The following is a 21,533-nucleotide window of genomic DNA, read 5'->3' as shown; positions in this document are numbered from 1 at the left end:
ATGTGCTCCCCTCTCACAGGTGTGTAAAAAAAAAAAATCACATTCTCAATTTACTGCATTGTGTGTGGGATTGTGACTTGGGGCAAGGCAAATGGGGCACTACATCACTTCTTAGAATAAAAGCTCAATTCACTTAACTCAGTTGGTGCTTTTGTTTCAGTCTGCCACAAGTGGACAGTAAAAAAGCATGAAGCATCCCTTAATCCCACGAGCCTGGGGTGTGCTGGCTACTCTCCCTGCGTTCTCCAGCTCTGTTGCCAATGGAAGTGAGGGATTGACCCCAGGCCTCAACCACTGTTCTTTGCTCTGCCACTAAACCACTGAGCTGTTGGCACTTTGATTGTTTTATACCAGGAGGAAACCAACTGTGTTGATGTGAATGTCTTATTCATCAGACATTACAGGCTTCACAGTTTTAATGAGCTGAAACTCCTAGTCCAAGACATGCAGCCACAGTGAATCAAGTCAAGTGATATAGTGACGACATTTTCTAATTTAGTGCAGTTGCTCTTTAAAGGGTTTGATGGTATTTCAGAACTCTAAACACTGCAATTACAAAGTCTGTCTGAGGTTGTGTGTTAATCAAAAACAGCAAATTGTGTTTGACTTATAAAGGACAGCAGAGTACTAAAGGTTGGAATTATTCTTGCATAGTTTTTCCTTTTAACCACGTAGACAACTGTGAAGACACAAGTGAACAAACTACTCACCAAATACCTAGGGTATCTTTCTTGCATATGAAAATGTCTAAGTTGTTCCCAGGGGCTATATTTTAAAATTACAGTCCTGGGGAAGAAGCTTAATTTCTATGTCATCATTTGTCCTGAACACTGAATATTTCCTCAAGGGTGGAATAAAACATTTCAGCATTAAATGTTTCAAAATCTTGTACTTTGTGAGCAATTGCAAGAGTCATTTGGAGAACCAACTGCATTATCTGATTTCATGGCATATATTTACCCACAGCTTTCACAGAAGCAGCTTGAAATGTCCTGTGTGTGAAAAGTATGTGACTTTCTTAGGTTGGAGCCTGGGACTCCCTGGCTCACAACTTCAGGCACCTCTTCACTGCAGACAGAATAAGGCATAAACTCCTGCCCAGAGCACTTAAGGCCCTCCCCTCTGTCCTGCTCACATGCTTTTCAGCCTCCCTGCGTCCATCTACATCATATCCCAACATGACTTGCAGGCACATGCCTGAGGCACTGACCTTCACTGCCTCTCACGGTCCCTGCCTGTGCAAGATGGCCTCCTCTGTCCCTCTCTATACTTTTACTTAGTCAAAGCCCAGATCTTTCTCACTGTGCTGGCACCTCTAGGATAGCATTTATATTTTCCATTTTGCTAGTTGTCCTGGCCATCTTCCCTCCAGACACTTGAGCTCTTTAAGGATATGCTGGTCAATGTTCAACTCTCAGCTCTTCAGAAAGCAGAAAAACCGTGATTGGTTGTTTTTGTGTGTGGGTTTATCAGCTGGCTTGCAAAATTTTCCAAAAATTTTAAAATTCAACTCTTAAACCAGTTCAAGTCAATTGTAGAATACTAATGGGACCTCACTTTATGAGTCCTGTTATTATTAATCCTCATCCACCCTGAACACCGGGCTATGTTTAAAAAACAGATGCTCAGTAAATGTTTCCTGAATTGATTTAGAGAGGGCATTGATAGTGTTGCTCCTCCATCACTGCTCCTACACGCTCATTTCCTGCAGTGATCTGTGCAACATCTGCATTTATGGTCCATTCAGAGGGGTGGCTTTAGCCGGCTCCTCTCAGCGCACCAAAGGCATGTGAATTGATGGATACATTGTTAAATGCACTCAAGAGTTACAGTGAGGAATGGTTGGTGGTCTTGACTTCTACAACCAAATCATTAGAGCAGAATGTGAGTCACTGTGACTTTAAATAAATAAATAAATAAATAAATAAATAAGAAACAGAAATAAAAGCCAAAACACAGAGTCAAGATTGTGTCCCTCCCAAGAAGAGAAATGAAAAATCCCAGCATAGTGTGGTGAGTTGAAAGGTGAAAAGGCTGCAGGTCCTGTTCCTGTCTTCCCACTGCTGAACCTGTTGCCCATTTTGGAGTTTCCCATCTGTAACACTTTCACAACTCACATTTTGAGGTTGAGATGTCAGCATATTTTTCACTTCGTGTAATAAAGTGCCAATCTTGCTGCCTCTATGGAAGTCACCCCATAACAATACTGTTGTTCCTGATAGAGTTTCCAATTCATTCTGATTTGCCTCTGTTTTAAAACCAAAGCTCCCCCATCTTCAGGAAGTCCCTCAATCTGGGCAACCTGGGACTGCTGATCACCTGAGTTCCCATAAAGGTTGTGAGTCCTATGTGCATGCTCTGGGTGTTACTATAATCCACTTCCTATCACTGATGTTCCAGAAGACATCTAGTCAATGACTAAAAAGATTTGAATCCTAACTTTTTTTTTCTGGTTTAAAAAACCTGTTCTCTTCTGTGGTCCTATTTTTCAGGCACTTTTGTTAACATAAATGAGAGAGGCCTCTTGATAGGGAAAAACACCACATGAACACAAAATGCTAGGATTTATTTCTCATAACCATATACATAGCATTCTGTAATTACAACTTTTAGAATTCATATTGGGTATTATAGAAATATAGCATCTAGTAGTGGGACAACTAATATCAAAATACTTTAAAACAACCAGTTATTATTTGTGTGGAGTGCATGCCAGAGGACTTTACCTGTGAATAAAGCCTTCACTTCTATGGTTCACTGATTTGTTCTTGATGGAGAAGTTGTTCACTGACATTGTAGTGAGGCAGCCAGTTGGAGGGGAGCTTAGCTGGCTGTCCAGATCCGCATCCCTTAGAACGGACTTGCTGGATCTGCCTCACGGTCTGCAGACATTTCCTGGTGGAAATAATGTGTTCAAGTCATGTCCACAATGTGTCACTTTGTAACCATGTCAGAATATGTTCCCACAAGAATAGATGTTCCTGCTATAATGTAACATCCACATTTCTGCCTATGTTTAATAAAATACTACAGTAAAATCTATAGGGCTTATATAGGGAAAAAGAGAATAAGGGGGAAACCATTCAGAATGCATTCAACTTAATAATACAGCACTCACATATGCAACAAAAACACTAATAAAAATACTAGAAATTTATGGGTGGAAGAAGCTGGATGTCAAGATTGAGGCTACTATATTAGGTGAAAGAGCAAGCTGCTCAAGGACCCAGGAGAATTGTACAAAAAACAGTTACTTCCAAAACACAGCCTGTAGCCAAACCAAGCATAAAGGAGACATGTGGGGTAGATGGACAGCACGTACCATACCACATGCCTCTGCAGCTTGCATGCAACTGTGTTTGGGTGTCTTGCACATGGCTGCTGTTACTTGGTACCGCAAAGCTTTAAGCATTGCAAAGAAATTTCTCATGAACCAAAATTACTTCTGGTTTATGCTGACATCATTATATCTCATCATTGTATGGGATCTAATTATGCCATAGAAATGAATATTTTAGCTTTGCAAGTTTCTACTGAATAAGATGGTGATCATATATATTGAATTCAAAACCCTAAACATGAAAACTTCTTTTGCTTCAACATGTTGGACAATAACACCAGACAAACTTCATTTTGGAAAAAAGGAATTAACCCAAAATGGAGTCACATCTCTTCTCAAATCTTGTAATTAAAGTCCAACATAAACTCTCATGTTTCTCTGACTAGTGACTTAGAAGTGATTTTATAAGATGTGTGTGTGTGTGTGTGTGTGTTAAGTTATAAAAAAAAAATGCACACACTCCTGAGTTACATGACTTTGTATTTGATTTATTTAAATATAATTTAGTAGGACTGTAATATATAAGGAGGGTTAAAGGGTCAGAATCCTATTTAATTAACTTATACTCACTTGGGAGCCAGTCACTTATAAAGGTATGCTAAGCAAATAAATCTTCAAATAATGTAAAATCCTTGAAAAGAATAAGCCACCTTTGGTGAAGCCTTTTATATTAAGTCTGTCATTAATATGATTTCAGTGAGCTATTTCAAACAGTTTTTATACATATGTCTTGACATATATTCATATATTTAATTTTTTAAGATCACATCATTAAAATGATTTCAATGAGCTATTTAAACCTCCCAGTTTTGTATGTACATAAATATATACATATAAATGTGTTTTATTTATATATATATTTTTTTAAATCCCAAAGAACCATAGGCCGAGTTTTATATAAGGGGGCTTGGCTAGGGTAGAATAGAGATGCTTCGGATTAGACAGAGGAGAGTGAAGGGAGGGAGGAGGCATGGGGGTAGGAAGGGTAGTGGAATGAATTTGACATTATGACCCTGTGTGCATATATGATTACATGACTGGTATAATTCTGCATCATGCACAACCAAAAGAATGAGAAGTTATTCTCCATCTATGTATGATGTGTCAAAATGCATTCTACTATCATGTATAATTATTAGAACAAATTAAATTATTTAGAAAAAATCACTGTATATATGACTTTTTTCAAGAAAGATTAAATGTGCCTTGGTGTTCTGAGAAGACCTAGATCAGGAATTTCCTCACACCTTCTTGGCATTCATTGAGGTAAATAGTCTCAGGGTTGCTTTCTTTTTGTCTGTATTTGTCTGAAATATGACCAGTGTTTTACATTTGCATAAATGTGATGTAATCAATAGACTCACCATTAAAATAGAGCATTCTTTTAAATGTAGGCTAATTACACATCCTATAATGCCTGGTGTTTAATGAGGATTTCAATAAATGTTTGTTGATAATGAAGATTATTAAAATGATATGTTAAGTCCATCTCCTCATGTGAAAAATGCTTTGTTTTGCAATGTTAGACTTACGGCTTTGCCTGAAAATTTTTAATTAAAATCACCACTTTGGCATAAAGCTTAAAATGTGCAGAGTTGCTGCAATTAGCTCATTGTGCATCCATATGGATGTTACCAAACAGCTTTCAACTTAAAGGATTTGGGCCATTTTGAATGATGGACCTTCTGTTAAGCCTAAAACAAAGCCTGTCTGTCTCTGTGTTCATTTTAATTAATATTATCTTGCTGGTCTCAAAGATGTGCTCTCTTTTGGAGGGAAGAAGCATGATTACATAAATCAGAAATAACTTACAGAAGTGGGTCTTACTAATTTTCTACTTCCTTCTGTTTCATGCCACTTCCTTCCACCCCCCAAGGAGCCTCAGAGTAGTTTCAGAGAAATTGAAAAACAGTGATTCAGATGTTCATTAGCCAAATCCTAACAACCTCACTCAAAAAATTATGAAGTTAAGCTGACCTCAGATTTTGTGAATTCAGTGAGAAGTCTAAAACTTATCATTTTGAGTCCAACATGGATATAAAATCTACAGTATAAAAGTTGATTATGACTTATTAATATTTGCACTTGGCTAGGCACTTACGGCTTACTTACGGCACTTACCTGCAAACTTTCTTTTTCTACAGTAGCAAACTGAACCCAAAGATGAATGACACACAGACAAAAAAAATTGTTTTGTTTACTTTTCTTGGTATTCTAAGCAGAACAGCTCAAAGTGTCAGAGCCTTGTAGGGGTCTTTGTTTTCTGAACATTTTTCATGTGAAACCTGGTTGATACTATACTTAGGAGAGAGGAGCATTCTGGACTTTCTGCTCTCATCAAAATCAGATTAAGTTCTACAGAGTTGTATTTTAATCAAGACACTGATTTGCTAACTATTTTCAAATATCTGTCCTACAACCACTCTCCACATACCCTCAGAAAGACACTGACCCTGCTTCCTGCTGGGCACTATCTGTCTGGTGCCCAAATAAATCCAATTTTGAATGCTGGGTTTAAAAGCAAACTGCTAAAATGAGTTTTTAAAATTCTTCATTGGATTCTTAAGAAGAGAGTAAATGTGAAAGATTACAAAACAAAATTTTAATTTACCAGAACACATGGGTAAACTAATTCATCCAACATGTGAGTGGAAAGGCACAAAATCAGTATGTTCTCTACAGAATACCAGCATGGCAAATCCTCAGCAAATTTTGATTTTTCTTTTATTCTAGCACTATGGAAATTCATTCCCCATATCCTCTAGATTTGGCATGAAGCCATCGTAATTTTTCCACATTACTTGGAATATTTATTTTTTTAAAGCATGTAATTAACTACATACCTGTATTTAAATGCCTCCTATGTACCAGTATTTTGAATTCTACATTTGAGAAAGGGTAAGAATTAGTTTTACTGTAGGACAGAAACAGATAAACTTGGTCAAGTGATATTCACTTATTTCTAGAAGAGAACCTAATAGTTTTATAATTCTAAACCACATGTGCTGCTGTGAGGGAGCTTCCTTTCTCTCAAATTGTGTTTCTTCCTTCTTTACAAAGAAGTCTCTGCAATAGAAAGGATCGGATTACCCTACAGCTTCACATACATCCTGAAGAATATCCTGTTCACAATTTAGGCAAGGAAAGGAAACCCTACAGTTGTTTTAATTTGGAATCAAAATAATCACTTCTCTCCAGTGAGTCTTAGAGGAGGGAATGTGCCAGAGTCTTCCTGTAGAAAAAAAGAATACTTTGAGGAGGGGTAGTGAGCAACAAAAATAAATAAATAAAATAAACACAATCCCTTGGCAAGGGTAAACAGGCCAGCGCAAAACAGGCATCTGATCATGCCGGAGCGCCCTGAGCTGGGTCCTTGGCTCTGGTGTCCCTCTGGTATGTTAACTCTGTGTGTGTGTGTGTGTGTGTGTGTGTATGTGCGCACTCATTTGTGTAGGTGTGAATGTGTGTGTATGTGTGTACACACAAAGACTTATCAGGGCACACAGAGGGAATTAGAAAGAGCCTGGCCCATTTTTAATTTGGGTCTGTTTGCTTGCATTTAGCACTTAAGGGCTTCTACATTCAGTTTGCTCAAAAGAGTGATGAAGCACTCCTTGCTTGTGCCTCAAATCAGAAATGCATGAAGTGCAGCTGCAGAGATAATACATTTTCCCCAAAGGCTTTGGCTGAGCAAATTAGGTGTCAATGGGGTGCCTGCGCAGGCAGTACTCTCTCTAATTAGTCTCTTGAGCCTAGTTGGTGGCGGGTATGAGATGATCTAATCAATTGGTCTGTGTCTGATGGTTCGTGTAAAAATCCTACCAGGCAGACTGTCTCCCACAGGTCACCCACCTGCACAGCGGGACTGCTCATTTTCATTTTTCATCTCCTCCATCACATGATGCTGACAGTTGGTTTTAAGAAAATTGAATCCAAAAAATATCTAGTTCATAGGGCACATGGGTCAGAACAAAGTTGCATTATGGGTACCAGCAATCCAATTAATTAATATTTATAGCTGAGAAGCTCTATGTAGATATTTCTGAATAAGGATTTTATCAATCGAATCCAATTTCGGGTTTAAAACATTCATTTCTAGAGAAAGAACATTGTAAAAGCTGAAAGCAAGATAAAAATGGCATCCATTAATCTTATGATCATATACCTATGAGTGTATGTGCACATAGTTAAGCTTATAATTCATAGTCACTGTTCATTTGTATTGTGCAGGCAATGTGTTTTAATTATCAATCAAACATAAGGGAAAGATTTACCCTGATGTATTTTACCTCCCTGTGATAGTAGTATAACTTCTTTCCTTCCACCTAATTCCCTACCCATCAAATGCATAATTACATTTACATTTTAAAAATACTTTTTCTAGCAATAAACTGATCTACCTCATATGTGTTCATGAAAAAATTGAAGCTGATGCTGCCCAAGAAAGGATGAGGGACATCCCATGCTCTGGTGAACAGTATTAGGCAGGGTAGGTGGCACAATGTGGTCTATTCAGTCATCTCACAGAGACAGCAGTCTTACTCTGGTTGGCACCTCCTTTATTTTCTTATTATTGGTTTCTTCCATTAATGTCAGAACCAAACCTAAGTAATGGACTTACCATAATCACTGCATTCACCGTTTGTTATCCAATTACTGTTATTATCTATTATCCTTTATTATCCAATTCTGCTTTCACCCTAAGTTAGCCATTAGTTAACCCAGCAATTATACTCAAAAGAATCAGGAAGAAGGCAAGTGCGAATATCATCAGTAGCAAAAAACAGTCCTAAATCAATCCAACAGATAATAACATGGTATTGACTATGGTGACAGCATAGTTTACTATTACATGAAATCAAATATATTGGAAATCTAATCATTTCTTTCAAACAGAACATTAGAGTCAAAAACAACAACCACAAAGAAGTGTGGCCTACAGGAAGGTGTCAGTCTTATCCACCATTCTCCACTGGTGGCGTATCATCTATGGATGGCCTGCTCTGTACCCAACACTGTCACTGGGCACTGTTGCTACAATAAATAGCTGCTTTGTATGAGCAATTTCAGCAACAAGCAGGAACAGAAACACGGTGCTCACCCTCAGTAAAGGCACCATGAAGGAACTAACTCCAAGTCTGAGAACATCTTCCACTTCCATATTTTCAGATTCTACCTTTTCCCCTTCCTGTTCGTTCAACAACTATTTATTGAGTGCTTAAGCCAAGCCTGAGCTGCGATCTGGGAAACATAGGCCAACAAAATCAAAAAGAACCTAAACTTAAGAACCTAAAGATGCCATCTGCCCTCTTACTGCTTCTTGAGAGGAAGTGTCTTGGAAGGGACTAAACCAAGTCCTGGTCAAGAGGTCAATTGGGCACCAGTTCTCCGTTGTGTTGATTATTTGACACCAAATTAAATGACACCAAACCTGTCATTTGGGTGTTGTTGTAGGAACTCTATGCCTAGAGAGTAGATGTCATAGCTCCTCTGTCTGGGTTAGGCAGCCTTCTGCTTAAGTAACACAGATGGAAAAGGATGTTTTTGTCATCTTCTGAATAAAATGTCGAGATTAGTAGTGGGGTTGGAACTGGATAAAGTGTCTATTGACCAGTGGACCTGAAATACTGTGGGGCCAAGTGCTCTCTCTCCTTGATGTCATCGGCCTCAAGAAAGATAGGGCCTAATCAGAATGTGTGCTAATATGGGAGCAGCAGGTACAGGAAGGGTAAATGTTTTCCATTTCCCTAGGAGAACAAGGGTGAGATGGTTGTTCCATGGAATTATTTTCTACAGTGGTAGATTCTTTAAGACTTGATAGACAGGTACAATGGCACATGCCTGTAATCCCAGCAACTCAGGAGGCTGAGGCAGAAGGATCACAAGTTCAAAGCCAGCCTCAGCAACTTAATGAGGCAACTTGATGAGACCCTGTCTCAAAATAAAAAATAAAAGGGAGTAGGAATGTGACTCAGTGGTTAAGCACCCCCGAGTTCGATTTGCAGTACCGCCCTCAAGAAAAAAAAAAAAAGAAACTGAAAGAAAGAAATGACTTGAAAAAAGCATATCTGGGCAACCAGGCAGGGGTGAGGGATGTCCAAGTGAGCCACATAAAGAAATGTCCACAAAACATCAAGTATTTGAGATAACAACTGAGGAGTTTGGACTTAATGATAGCAAAGGGCTTGTATATGGTTTCCATTCATACCCAGGCTTCTCTCAGAAACCAAAAGAAAAAGGCTTTTGTTTACTGATACAGTCACTATACATATAGAACTCTCAGGAATAGAAGGTTGTCCCTGCCTCACACCATATGCAAAAATTAACTCAAAATAGAGTAAAGATCTAAATGTAAGGGCTTAAACTATTAAGACTCATAGAAGAAAATATAGGAGTAAATCTTTATAACCTTTAATTTCACAATGAGTTTTTAGATATGGCACCAAAAGTACAAACAACAAAGGAAAAAAATTATAAAATGGACTTTGAAATTAAAATTTCTATGCATCAAAGGACAAAATCAACAGAAAAGGCAGGCCATGGAATAGAGACAATATCTGCAAATCATATACGTGATAAGGGATTAATATCCAAAACGCATAAAGAACACCTACAACTCAACAGAAAAGACAAACAATCTGATTTTTAAAAGAGCAAGACTTGAATAGATATTTATCCAAAACAGATACTCACTTATATGGCAAAAAAATAAATAAATAACCACATAAAAATATGTTCAATGTCACTAATCATTAGAGAAATGTAAATCAATGCAAATGAAATGCAAACCAGTTCATGACACTAGGATGGCTATAATTTAAAAAACAAAACAAAGCAGAAAACAACAAGGATTGGCAAGGGTGTGGAGAAATTGGAACCCTTCTGCATTGTAATGTAAAATAGTGCAGTGAATGTGGAAAACAGTTTTAAAACAGTTTGGCAGTTTATCAAAAAGTTAAAATGGAATTGCCATATGACCAAGAAATTCCACTCCTAGGTATATACCCCCAAAGAATTGGAACTAGGCATTGGAACAGACATTTGTACTTGAATGTTCATAGCATCACTATTCACAATGGCCAAAAAGTGATACAATCCAATATACATTAACTGATGAATGAATGAAAAAATGTGGTCTATCCACACAATGTTATTCAGCCATATAAAATAATGCAGAACTGATACATACTACAATATGAATGAACTTCAAAAATGTTATGCTAAGTGAAAGCAGCCAGGTCACATATTATATGATTCCATTTATATAAAATATCCAGAATAGGTAAATCCATAAAGACAGAAAGATGGTTAGTGGTTTCCAGGCGATGGGGCAAAGGAAGACTGGGGAATGAATGCTTAAACAATATGGAGTCTCCTTTGGGAGTGATGAAAATGTTTTGCAACTAGAAAGGAACAATGGTTGTACAACATTGTGAGTGTACAAAATGTCACTAAATTATACACTTCAAAATGGTTAATTTTATATTGTATGAATTTCATCTCAATAAAAAAAGGAAGGTTAACCTTCTGAAAAATTATCATGATAAGTGGGGAGAAATGAGTGAGGGTAGGGATATGCTGTTTTGATGGCGCTTAATGTACGAGTGAAACTTTTGACTTTCAAGATATTTGGTCAAGATATTGCAGGTTACTGCCATGCAGGAGGGTGCCCTTATTGGTGCGGCCACTGGAGGAACAGCAGGGCACCTGCACTATGAAGTCTCCAAACAAGGTCAAAACCTGTGAGATTAGACTCTCTCCCAGGTTGCCTCTGTGTCAGGGAGGATGGCAGCATGGCCATGTAGATGGAGACAGGCAGGCCTGGCCAGGACTCGGTGACCAGGAACTAGCTTTTAAACCTGGTGGGTGGGTTCTGAGACACAGTGGAGCTGATGGATCAATTCTTAAGGCTGTGTGACGTGAACCCGGGATTCCCACCCTAACCTGGCCAGGTGTTCTTTTCCCATCCTAGAGATTCAACAAAGATGTTTAAGGGCTAAAAAGAAGGGGAGAGAGAAACTCAGGGAACATTCCTTCTTGCTTCTTGAACCAATCACTTATCAAGTTTTAGGCAGACGTCATGAGAAAGATACCATCCTGTGCAGGATGTTGGGTCTGCCAGCTCAGGTCACGCTGGTCACTTCTCATTCTACTGAGACTAAAGTAACAGGTAATAGGCAGCTCAGGAATTCTATCCAGCTGATTTGTTTTAAAAGCATGTATGTGATCCATTTTTCTATTTCATGTTCATAAAAGTGAACATAATGTTATGTCCTTTTAATGGTGTATATGATGCTACAGGGCCTTAATTAAGACCAGTGGTACTACTAATGATTTGGGAAAGGAAATATGTTGAGTTTCTGTTTCTTAAGTAATCTAAAGGAAGTTAGACCACTTAAATTCATGGAGTTAAATTATTTTAAGGGAAGAAAATGCAATCAGAACATTTATTTATTATATTAGAATTTTTTTGGTTAAGGAAACTATTCTACCTCAAATATATGTGCTTGGGGTGGCTGTGAAAAACCCTGGTGAGCTCACTGTGGCCTGACCAATTTTGATGTCTTGTGTAATTTAGGAAAAATAAATGAAGTAAGTTTTTTATATATATATATATATATATATAAAACAATTTTCTCTCTTCCTCCTCCCAGGATTAAGTTGTCATCAATCTGGGGAAAAAAAAAAAAAAACATTAATGAAGTGGCCAATAATGTGAAGGGAATCATGGATCAGTTTCCTTTCGCTCCCTGCGGTGGATTTCACTTACGAGAAAATTGAAGCTGGCAAGACCCTGTTTTCTCTGCAATTTATTTAAAACCTTGCACGCATTTGGATACCTTGTGATTTCCAAGAACTATGTGAAGATTAAGCTTGGCTTCCTGATACATGGCATGTATTCTTTTCAGTCTTTTGTGTTTGATTTTGTTTGATTTCCCTCTGCAGCCCAGCATCTCTGTAAAGGTTTTTATGCTTTCACCAGCCATGTCTTAAATACATTAAGACAACACATTTGGCGTTCACACTTCTTCAGTAATGTCTGTACTTGAAAGCCACACAGTGGCATAAAACAATGTGTGTTTTCTTTGAGAGCAGTGCACATTTTGCAACCACTAGGAAGGACATTTTTCGCTAAAGCAAACCCCTGTTCACTGACTGACTAGACAGCATGGTCCCAGACTGTGGGACCCCACCTGTCGCTCACCTTTTGAGGATGTTTGCAAATGTGTGTGGTTTTTTTTTTCCCCCTTGGAAATAACTGTGCATTTGTATAGGATACCGGATCTGCTTAGCATTTTCAAGCCACATAATGTGACTGTTTTCCAAGCAGGCTGAAGATGAAGCAGCAAGTACCAAGCATTTAGAAGGAAGTTAGGGGAAATTGCTTATTTTTCAACCTCTAGAAATTGTGGTAACTTTTTACATGTGTCCTGGGTCTTGTCAACATCTCATTTTTCCCCTATCCATTCTGTTACACTTTGTATCTTCTAAATGGAGAAAATAATGAGGAACAGAATGTTTAAAACTTGGTTGCAAAAGGCTGTATGGATGGGCCCTGAAAGCAGTCTTGGTTAATGAACACTTGCAAAACAAATTACAGAATTACCCAGAGTCAGAAGTTTGCTCAGTTACAGCAATGCACCTTTGAATTACATTTTTAAAAAAACATTCCAAGCTGATTGAAAGGCATCGTAGGGTACCTGACTTTAAACAGGCTCCTGGAATAACTGTTCAAATGCAGGTTTTAGAAACAATGCAGGATTCTTGCTTTAAAGGTGAAAATGGGGGGAAAAAAAAGAAAAGAAAGAAAGGCTTCACTTCCTTTATTTAAGGAGTTGAGGACCTTGGAGGATGAAGGTGAGTCTGGGAGCCTGGGGAAAAAGTGCTCAGGGTACAAAGTGCTCTGATATGGAGGGGTTCTCCTGATGCAGGCCAGCTCACATGGGGTGGGCCTTCCTGCTGAATCCCAGTAATACTGAGGCCACAGGGCAGTTAAACTTCATCTAAAGCATGAACTTAGCTCCTCTAAGCAAATTCCCATGAAAATACCTCCACATACATTGTTTTACATTTTCCCTTTAGTCAGAAGGAAGGAGAAACTACAAGCTTGAAATGTGTCACACATTTTTAGAATCAAAACTAGGAATTATGATCCAAATAGACAAGGGCTTCCTGAGAGTTGGGTGAGGGAGAAGCATTTCTACAGTCAAACCCAAAATCCCTACTGAAGTGGACTCAGCATTCCTAAACCCTAACATGGTATTATCTCTGGAGTAAGGTGAAAGTAGATATGTCAAGGGTCATAACTCATCCAAATGTAGCCTTCTTTTAAACTTACAAATGCCAAGCAAAGAATTATTTACAGATTGGTTTGAAAGAGAGCAAAAGACACCCAAAGCTAGAGTGTTTTTCCGTTTGCTTCCTAGAAGTCCTTTTCATTCCTCTTTCATTCATTCCAACTCACCAGAAGTCTTTAGAAGTATTTCAATTTAAAGTATACTTAAAATTAGGATTTCTTAAAGGAAATATGGGGAGAAAAGTTGACATTTAATGAAAAGCAGCCTTCCTTGTGATTTGTTTTAAGTCATTCATTTGGGGTAGAGTCATAATTTTTGTATTTTACTAAGTTTACATTAAGAGTTTGCTGATTAAATCTTAGTATTTAATAAGTTTCTAACTTGGAATTTTGAAAATATTCACTGTTGGAAGTCTTCAGTAAGAATGTTAGGGTGATTAGAGATCTGTGCTCTTGTCATAGACAACTTCTCCTGGGAAGTAAAACAATACCACTCAGTGTGCATGTAAGGGGAATCTGTCATTAGAGAAATGTGATGATCAGAAGTTGGAAGGTTTTGAGTTCCCCATTCTTGACACTGATACACGAAATCCAAATTTCTGTTTGTCTCTCTCCTTTTCTATTTGCAGACACATTCTCCCTCCCCTGCATTTCATTCCTGCCTTCTCTGAGGGCAGTCATGAAAAGTAATACAGACTGTTCATTAACAGAGTTATTATACTATTGAGAAAGCACTGGAATGTTTTGTGAGATTATTTTTATATGAAGGAATAGCTTGAATTTGAAGAGCTGGTAAGAAGAGTTACAAATACCTTAACACAGTGATGGTATCGCCATGACATCACTTAAATTCCATTTTCTTACAGGTACAGTTTGACTGACTTAAAAATATAAGATACATAGGACATGAAAAAACCTTTTTAAATGCTCAGCAAAAAAAAAAAAAAAAAAAAAGGTCCAAGGCAGAGTAGCTGTCCATCCATGAAGCAGGGATGAGAAGCTAATTCTACCTCCCAAGAGTGATTAAAAAGTTTTCAGGGGAGCCTCCAGGCTTGCAAAAAAAAAAAAAAAAAAAAAGCAAAGCCTCTTAGTATCCTTTCCTCTGTGTGTATATGACAGCCAGTACCCTAGGTATGCATCTATATAAGATACTCATCTGTGAATATTACTGGGTTTGTAATCTTTGTTATATAAGAGGATGTTTAGGCTGTACATACTGGGGCAGATTATTGCCTGCCCCCTATGCATAGGAATATGCCCATAATTGCGCATAACTTCCATCTCCTTTACTGGCTTATAGGCAGAAGAAACTATGTATGTTACTTATGTTACTGCGTTACAGTTTTCTCATACACCAAAAGAAAAATTTAAGAATCTCAAATAACATAAGCAATTTCCTATTCTCATTCCCCTTCCCACAGCAGCATATTTTAGAGGGACATACAAAATCTAAATTCTCTGTTCAGGAGTGGACTTGAAAAAATTTGTTTTTATCTTTTTTTTTTTTTTTTTGTATGATGCACTGAGATGTGTACTTTCTAATGAAGTTGGTACCTAAGAAATGTGCTAGCATCATTCAGAAAACTATTATACTTCAAAATGACGCATAGTAAGGAGAATGGAATAATACATGTTGCATATTTGTTACCAATTGTAATTTGTCTGTATTATGAAGGATGTAATGGTTTGTCAGCTGTCACTGTTGTTTCCTTGTAACATGATATGGAATAAAAGTATAGCAAAATCTCCATACCTCTCCCTGGTACATCTTCTTCATGAGTGTTCAATAAGACCATAGACAGTATCAAAGAAACATTGTCTTAAAGCTCTTGGACACACCATTCTCAAAGAATGAAATAAGAGTCAAACACACAATATGTGAGAAAGAGTGAGTTAACCAGAATGTTCCAAGAATCTCACAAATCCTCCCCTTTCCTTGATTTGCTATGCCAAATTCAGGTAGAAGACGAGGGGCAGTGCAGAACAAATCTGTGAGCTGCAGGAATTCCCCTGGCCCCTCCATGATGTTCCCATATGTTCTACCCATCTCAGATGCATCTGGAGCCTATCTGGTTTTGTTTAATGACAAATCCTATTTATCTTTTATTGTCTTTTCTCTATTTTTTTGTACATATCCTGAGATAAGGTAAGTAGGTTACCCTCCACGGAATACAAATCAAAGCTTTAGCAAGCACATACTCAGAAACATTATTGTTCTCTTACTGAGCTTAGCACACTTCCCTGCACACACCCCCGGGGTGTCTGCACCTGAGTGTGCAGGGCAATGTTGGGAGCCCACATGTGGATTGACAGGGACACATTGGTTGACCATTACATTTTCTATCATCACCTTCTTGTCAGATCTGTCACAATTCCAAACAAACCCCCATGATTTGACAAATTGCTTATGATGGTCATGCCAAATATAGTCAATTTGTAGATTGGCTATTTGGTGTTTTAAAAGTGCTAATAAGCAGCTCATGAAAGACACCACTCGTTCAGAACTCAGCTGCTGCTGCTTTTTCCTCCCAAATCACTGAGTCATCTGTGCCAAAGTCTAGTGTATTTTTGGTCACTGCCACCACCAATGAATTCCACAACAGGAAACTGCAGAGATGTACACTTCATAGCAGCCCAATTCACAATAGTTTAACCATAGAACCAACCGAGCTGTCCTTCAATAGATGAATGGAAAAAGAAAAATGTGGTATATATATTCAATGGAATATTACTCAGCTTTAAAGAAGAATGAAATTATGGCATTTCCTGGTAAATGGATAGACTTGAAGAATATTATGCTAAGCGAAATAAGCCAATCCCCCCCAAAAAAAAACCAAAGGCAAAATATTTTCTCTAATATGTGAATGCTAATTCACAATAAGGGGAAGACACTAGAGAAAAATAACGTTACCTTAGATTAGGTAAAGGGAAGTGAAAGGAGGGGAGGAGAGAGATGTGGGGAGAGGAAGGATAGTAGAACAAAATAGGTATTATTTATGTGTGTGTGTGTGTGTGTATATATATATATATATATATATATATATATATATGACTTCATGACCAAAGTGATTCTACAACATGTACGCTCAGAAAAATGAGAAATTATATCCTACCAATGTATGATATATCAAAGTGTATAAATACATTCTACTGTCATGCATAACTAATTAAAACAAGTAAATAAAATTAAAACGAAGAAGAAGTGCACTTCACAGTAGCCAAGGTAGAGATAATATACAAATTTAGTTAAATGGGAGCCATAAATTACCCTGGAAACTGACTAAAGTTATACAAGTGTAGAAAGAGTAACTTGTTCCAAGGAGGCTTTTCAAGGGAACGGAATGGCCATTTTACTTCTAAACAGCTATTTGCCCATTGTTGAGTTACTCCTGCAGCCTCAGCAGCAAGCTCAGATTTTAGAGCCCAACTGTGCGTCTCCATTGATTTAATCACATGAATTCAAAAAGAAACAGGGTGGTATCTGCATGAGGCCAAAGAAATACCTTTGAGAAATACTTTTACTTTTTCAATGTGGCAGTCAAGGTGTCAAGCATCCTCTAAGTTCCACAATCACTGGACATTTCTGTCTTTTTCTGCAGGGGCTCTTCCAGCTCTGGCAGGTTGGAGGGTGTGACGTGTGCTGGCTGAGGCAAGAAGTTAGAGTCAGGAGGGCGGCACTCCTGTAGTTGCTGTTGGCCCCCAGAGTAAAGAGAAACCAGAGGGGAAGGTGTTGGAGCAACCTTGTGCCACTGGGTTAACACGTACAGTCGCTGCATAATGGTGGGCATTGTAAGTCTCTGCAATGAGAACCCCACAGTGGCCCAGCAGCCCGCTGCTACCAGTGGGTGGTGGCGTTATGGGCATTAGCTTTGAGAAGCTTATATAGCACAGGGGGCTAGGATAAAGGACACAAATCAGGGGAAAACTGACAAGATTAAAAAAAAATCCAAGTCCTCGTATTTACTGTTCATCCCCCATGCTCTCGGTGTGCTATATTGTCTGCGTTGAGTCATGCTGCGAGAGAGCCAGGCACAATAATAGCTCAGAGCACACTTGCAGCCCTGGAGCATCCTCTGCCAATGGTGCTAACTGTGCTAGTAGAGAATGGGATTCTGATAGAGTTGTCTTTTTTCTCCTTCCCTGCAAGACCACCAATAATTATTGGAGGGCACATAGCAAAGATGGGGTAAGGGTTCCCTGTTGGGGTGTATCCTGAGAAATGAACCAGCAGGGGTTCCTGAAAAGGCGTGTGATACGCAACCCAAGGTGCGCCTGCCGGACAGATAACAGACAATACCAAGGAAGTCCAGGGACACATCTGAAGCAGCAGTTTGAGGGTTTAGAGAGGTTGAAATAATACCGAGCTTTATAAATCATAAAACAGGGAGAAACAATCTCTTTTCCCTCTCTCCTTCTTTAACCAACTGTAGTAACAGGTACCTTGCTTCCCCCAAAGAAAGCATATGATCCAGTAAGATCCTTGGGGAAAGTCCTGTGATTATCTTGCTTAATATTTAGGAAATTCCGACCCTCCTGCATCCATTCCCTTAGTCCAATGGCTCTCAGTCCCGACTTGTATTTGAATCACTGGGAAGTTTTCAAAATACCTCCACCCCAGACAAATTCATTGTAAGAATACCAAAAGAGGAGACCTGGCACTGGTGATTCTCAAGGGAGGGGATCTGGCACTGGTCTGTTTTGGGAACCTCACACGTGACTCTCTGATGCAGCCAGTGTGGGAACAGCTACACTCTTCCCTTCCTCCTGCCTGTCTCCTACTTCAGGGTGACAGCTGCCAGGCTCTCTGTAAGGGACTGGTAGCGCACACTTTTCCCTCTCCAGGCCATATGATTGATCTCTGTCACAACTATGCACTTTGCCATCCTAATACAAAAAGGATGGCAACCCAATAGATGAATGAGCACAATCCATAGACGAAATGAGCATGGATGTGTTCCAATAAAACAATTCGTCAACAGTGAAATTGGTTTCATAGAATTTTCACATGATCAAATATTGTCTCTCTTTTGATTTTTAAAAACTATTTAAAAATATAAAAACCATTCTAGCACAGACCACATATAAAATGCCGTGGGCAGGAACTGACCTGGGGTTGTAGTTTGCATATCTTCTTTTAGAATTCAGCCCTGGTAATGGGGTAGGCAAGGGCCACCCCTAACATCTGCCAGGAAAAGAGTATAGAATTTATATATATATAATGAAGGTGAGAGAGAGAGAAGGATATACCTCTCTCTCTCTCACCTTCATAATGACCAAGATGACCAGGTTTGGGCTTGGAATTCTTGGACTCAAAATTGAGTTTTTCACCAAAATATGGCAGCATGAAGACAGTCAGTTAGGCTTGAGATCTCCTCTTTTTGCTTCCCACCTCCAGCACCATCTGCAATGTGAGGGGCCCTAAGTTGGGAGCGCGGATATCCCAGTCTCTGCATCCCACTTTATCCATGCCTTCAGCAAATAGCCTCTCCTGGACCAGCCTTTGGTGATGAGGTAAACACCCTCAGGGAGGCTGGGCCAGGCAGGACTCCATTAGCAGAGAGGATTCCTGGGTTCCAGACATCTGGAGTACATGGAGTAGAGTCGGGGGAGATATGTTTCTTTGGGCCATGGTGCCATGGATTGGTCCTTCTGTGGGAAACGGCTCTGCCAGCAGGTGGTCAGAGCCCTGTCCTTTAAGCAAGGGAATCAAAACAGATTTCTCCCTTACCTTGGTCTCAGGGCAATACCGATGGGTATTAGGAATCTGAGAATTAGCTCCAATGAGCTTTGAAGCCTCTTATGAGTTCCTCTGGCCCACTTCACTCAAAACTTACAGGAACAGTCCTCATCTCAATGTGAGGCAGATCCATGCTGAGGGAAGGGAAACACTTTTTAGACTATTTCTTGTAATTAAAAGTAGCTTTTTGTCAGTGGATTGCTGAAACCACCTGGTACTGGTTCCCAGGAATCAGTTGTTAAATATTTAGGGACTTTTGTGAGTCAGTTCTTAAATCATTGATAACTTGAAATCAGATGGGGGTGTTTACAACCAGAAATTGGTAAACTCTACAATCAATTTGTTTTTGTTTGTCTTGTTTGTTGGTTTGGGGGGAGGGGGGTTGTTATCTTGTGTTTTGAGAACCAGTTTCCCAGCAACACCATTACCTCTAGACCCTTCCCTTTCCGGCCCCATCTCCCATCTCTCCATGAGCACACCCTTCACCCATGCCACTCAAACTCTTCCATGACCCTGGATATTCCAGACATCCTCATGTTGATGTTCTCTCTGGCTGGAATGTCCTTTCCCATTTTTCTAGCAGACAAATTCCTGTTCATACTTTCAAAACCTGAAAACCATCTCTATTGCAAAACATTCCAGAACTCCCCCTTAAAACAGTTTCTCCCTCCTCCAGGTTCCCACATCATTTTGAAAATACTAACAAACAGGATTTGTTTGTTGTTGTTGTTTTTCTTAAATCTCTATGTCTGTGAGCTTAAAAATGATGCCCAAGATGTAGTAGACATGTTGTAATTTAAAGCAAATTAATTATTAAAAGATAATGAAGATTAATCAAGAGTTAAATGGCAATATCATTTTCCTTTCTGAGAAGGAAAGCCTTACTTAGAAGCCTTCAAGCAATGTGAATATAATTGTATCATAATATAATTATAATATACACTCACACACTGTGTGTTAGGATATGGGATTCTATGCAAGGCGCTGCCTGGCTCTATGGAAGAACCAAAGAGGAATGATCTCTGTTCCCATGGAGCTTGTGGTTTGCTGAGGCAGTGGCTCCTATCCCTGGCTGACTACCAGAGTGGCCTGAAGAGCTTTTTAAACAATCCTACTAAATTGCAGTAGTGGGGTACAGTCCAGTTATGTTCCAATATCTCCTTAAGTGGTTCCAATGATCAGTCATGACTATGAGCCACCCTGTAGGAACCCTGTAAGGTTTAGATACATAACCTCCTAACTGGTCTGTTTGCTTCTCTCTCAAATCCCACCACCACCACCTGAAGACTCTGCTCAAATTGCAAATCACCTGAGCTACATTCTTGTTTCAAACTTTTCAGTAGCTCCTTCTCTCTTCCTGAGTGAAGTCCAAGCTCTGGAGAATGGCACAACGTTCCGGTGGTCTCTCCTTCCCTACTACCATTTTCATCTTTTCTCCTCTCCTCTGCTCTCATTTTACCTTCTGGCCTCAAGGGGTGCCAAGTGGTTTCCTGTTTTGCTTCTCTCACCTCCTCATGTAACCATGTCCTCCTCATCCTCTACTATGCACCCATTATCAGCTCCTACGTGGAGTAGAACAAGACCATCTCCCCTTGTGGGGTTGCTCTTTTTATTCTTTCCATCTCTATTTTCTCTTTATTCTTCCATCCTTTCATTCATACAGTGTGGCAGAGGCTGGCTAAGGGTTTTTCTCCTGAACTAGACCAAATTTTATAGCCCACACCCCTTGTCAAGTGGATGTGACTAGGTGGCTGGGTTCTGATTTGTGGAATTTGAACAGAAATGACGGCACCACTTCCGGACTGGCCTACCAAACCCTTGTGACAATTCCCATGCATGCTCCTTCTCCATACAGGTAAATATGGCCAAGGTGAAAGTCACATGTTTAAAATGGGCCCAGAGTGTGCAAGAGTCATTGCTTAAATGGAGCCACTGGAGGATCAAGAAGGTCCTTTGGGAACTTCATATGAGCAAGACATAAATTTCCAGGCTGGGATTGTGGCTCAGTGGTAGAGCGCTTGCCTAGCATGTGTGAAGCCTTGGGTTTGTTTCCCAGCACCACATTAAAAAAACAATAAATAAATGAATAAATAAAATAAAATAAAGGTATTGTGTCCATCTACAACTAAAAATATATATTTTTTAAAAAGTCATAGATT

At 39.1% G+C, this 21,533-nt stretch overlaps 1 protein-coding gene across 5 annotated transcripts in view; it reads left to right on the top strand.

Moving 5' to 3' along the window:
• Nucleotides 1–21,533, top strand: part of Cdk14 (cyclin dependent kinase 14) — a 599,374-nt gene that overhangs the window by 558,517 nt on the left and 19,324 nt on the right. For 4 of the 5 annotated variants that reach the window (XM_046462471.2, XM_058585024.1, XM_058585023.1 and 1 more), the window contains one exon: nucleotides 11,995–15,389. The exons of the other annotated variant lie outside the window; for it this stretch is intronic. The gene's annotated coding sequence lies outside the window, so the exon portion shown is untranslated. Of the gene's footprint in view, nucleotides 1–11,994; nucleotides 15,390–21,533 lie in introns of those variants that run through there. 5 annotated transcript variants of the gene reach the window in all.

Source organism: Marmota monax, unplaced genomic scaffold (genome assembly GCF_021218885.2).
Source record: "Marmota monax isolate L192 unplaced genomic scaffold, Marmota_monax_Labrador192_F-V1.1 WCK01_AAM20220418_F8-fsc00165, whole genome shotgun sequence".
Lineage (NCBI taxonomy): Eukaryota > Metazoa > Chordata > Mammalia > Rodentia > Sciuridae > Marmota > Marmota monax.
This window is presented reverse-complemented; position numbering and strand designations above follow the sequence as displayed.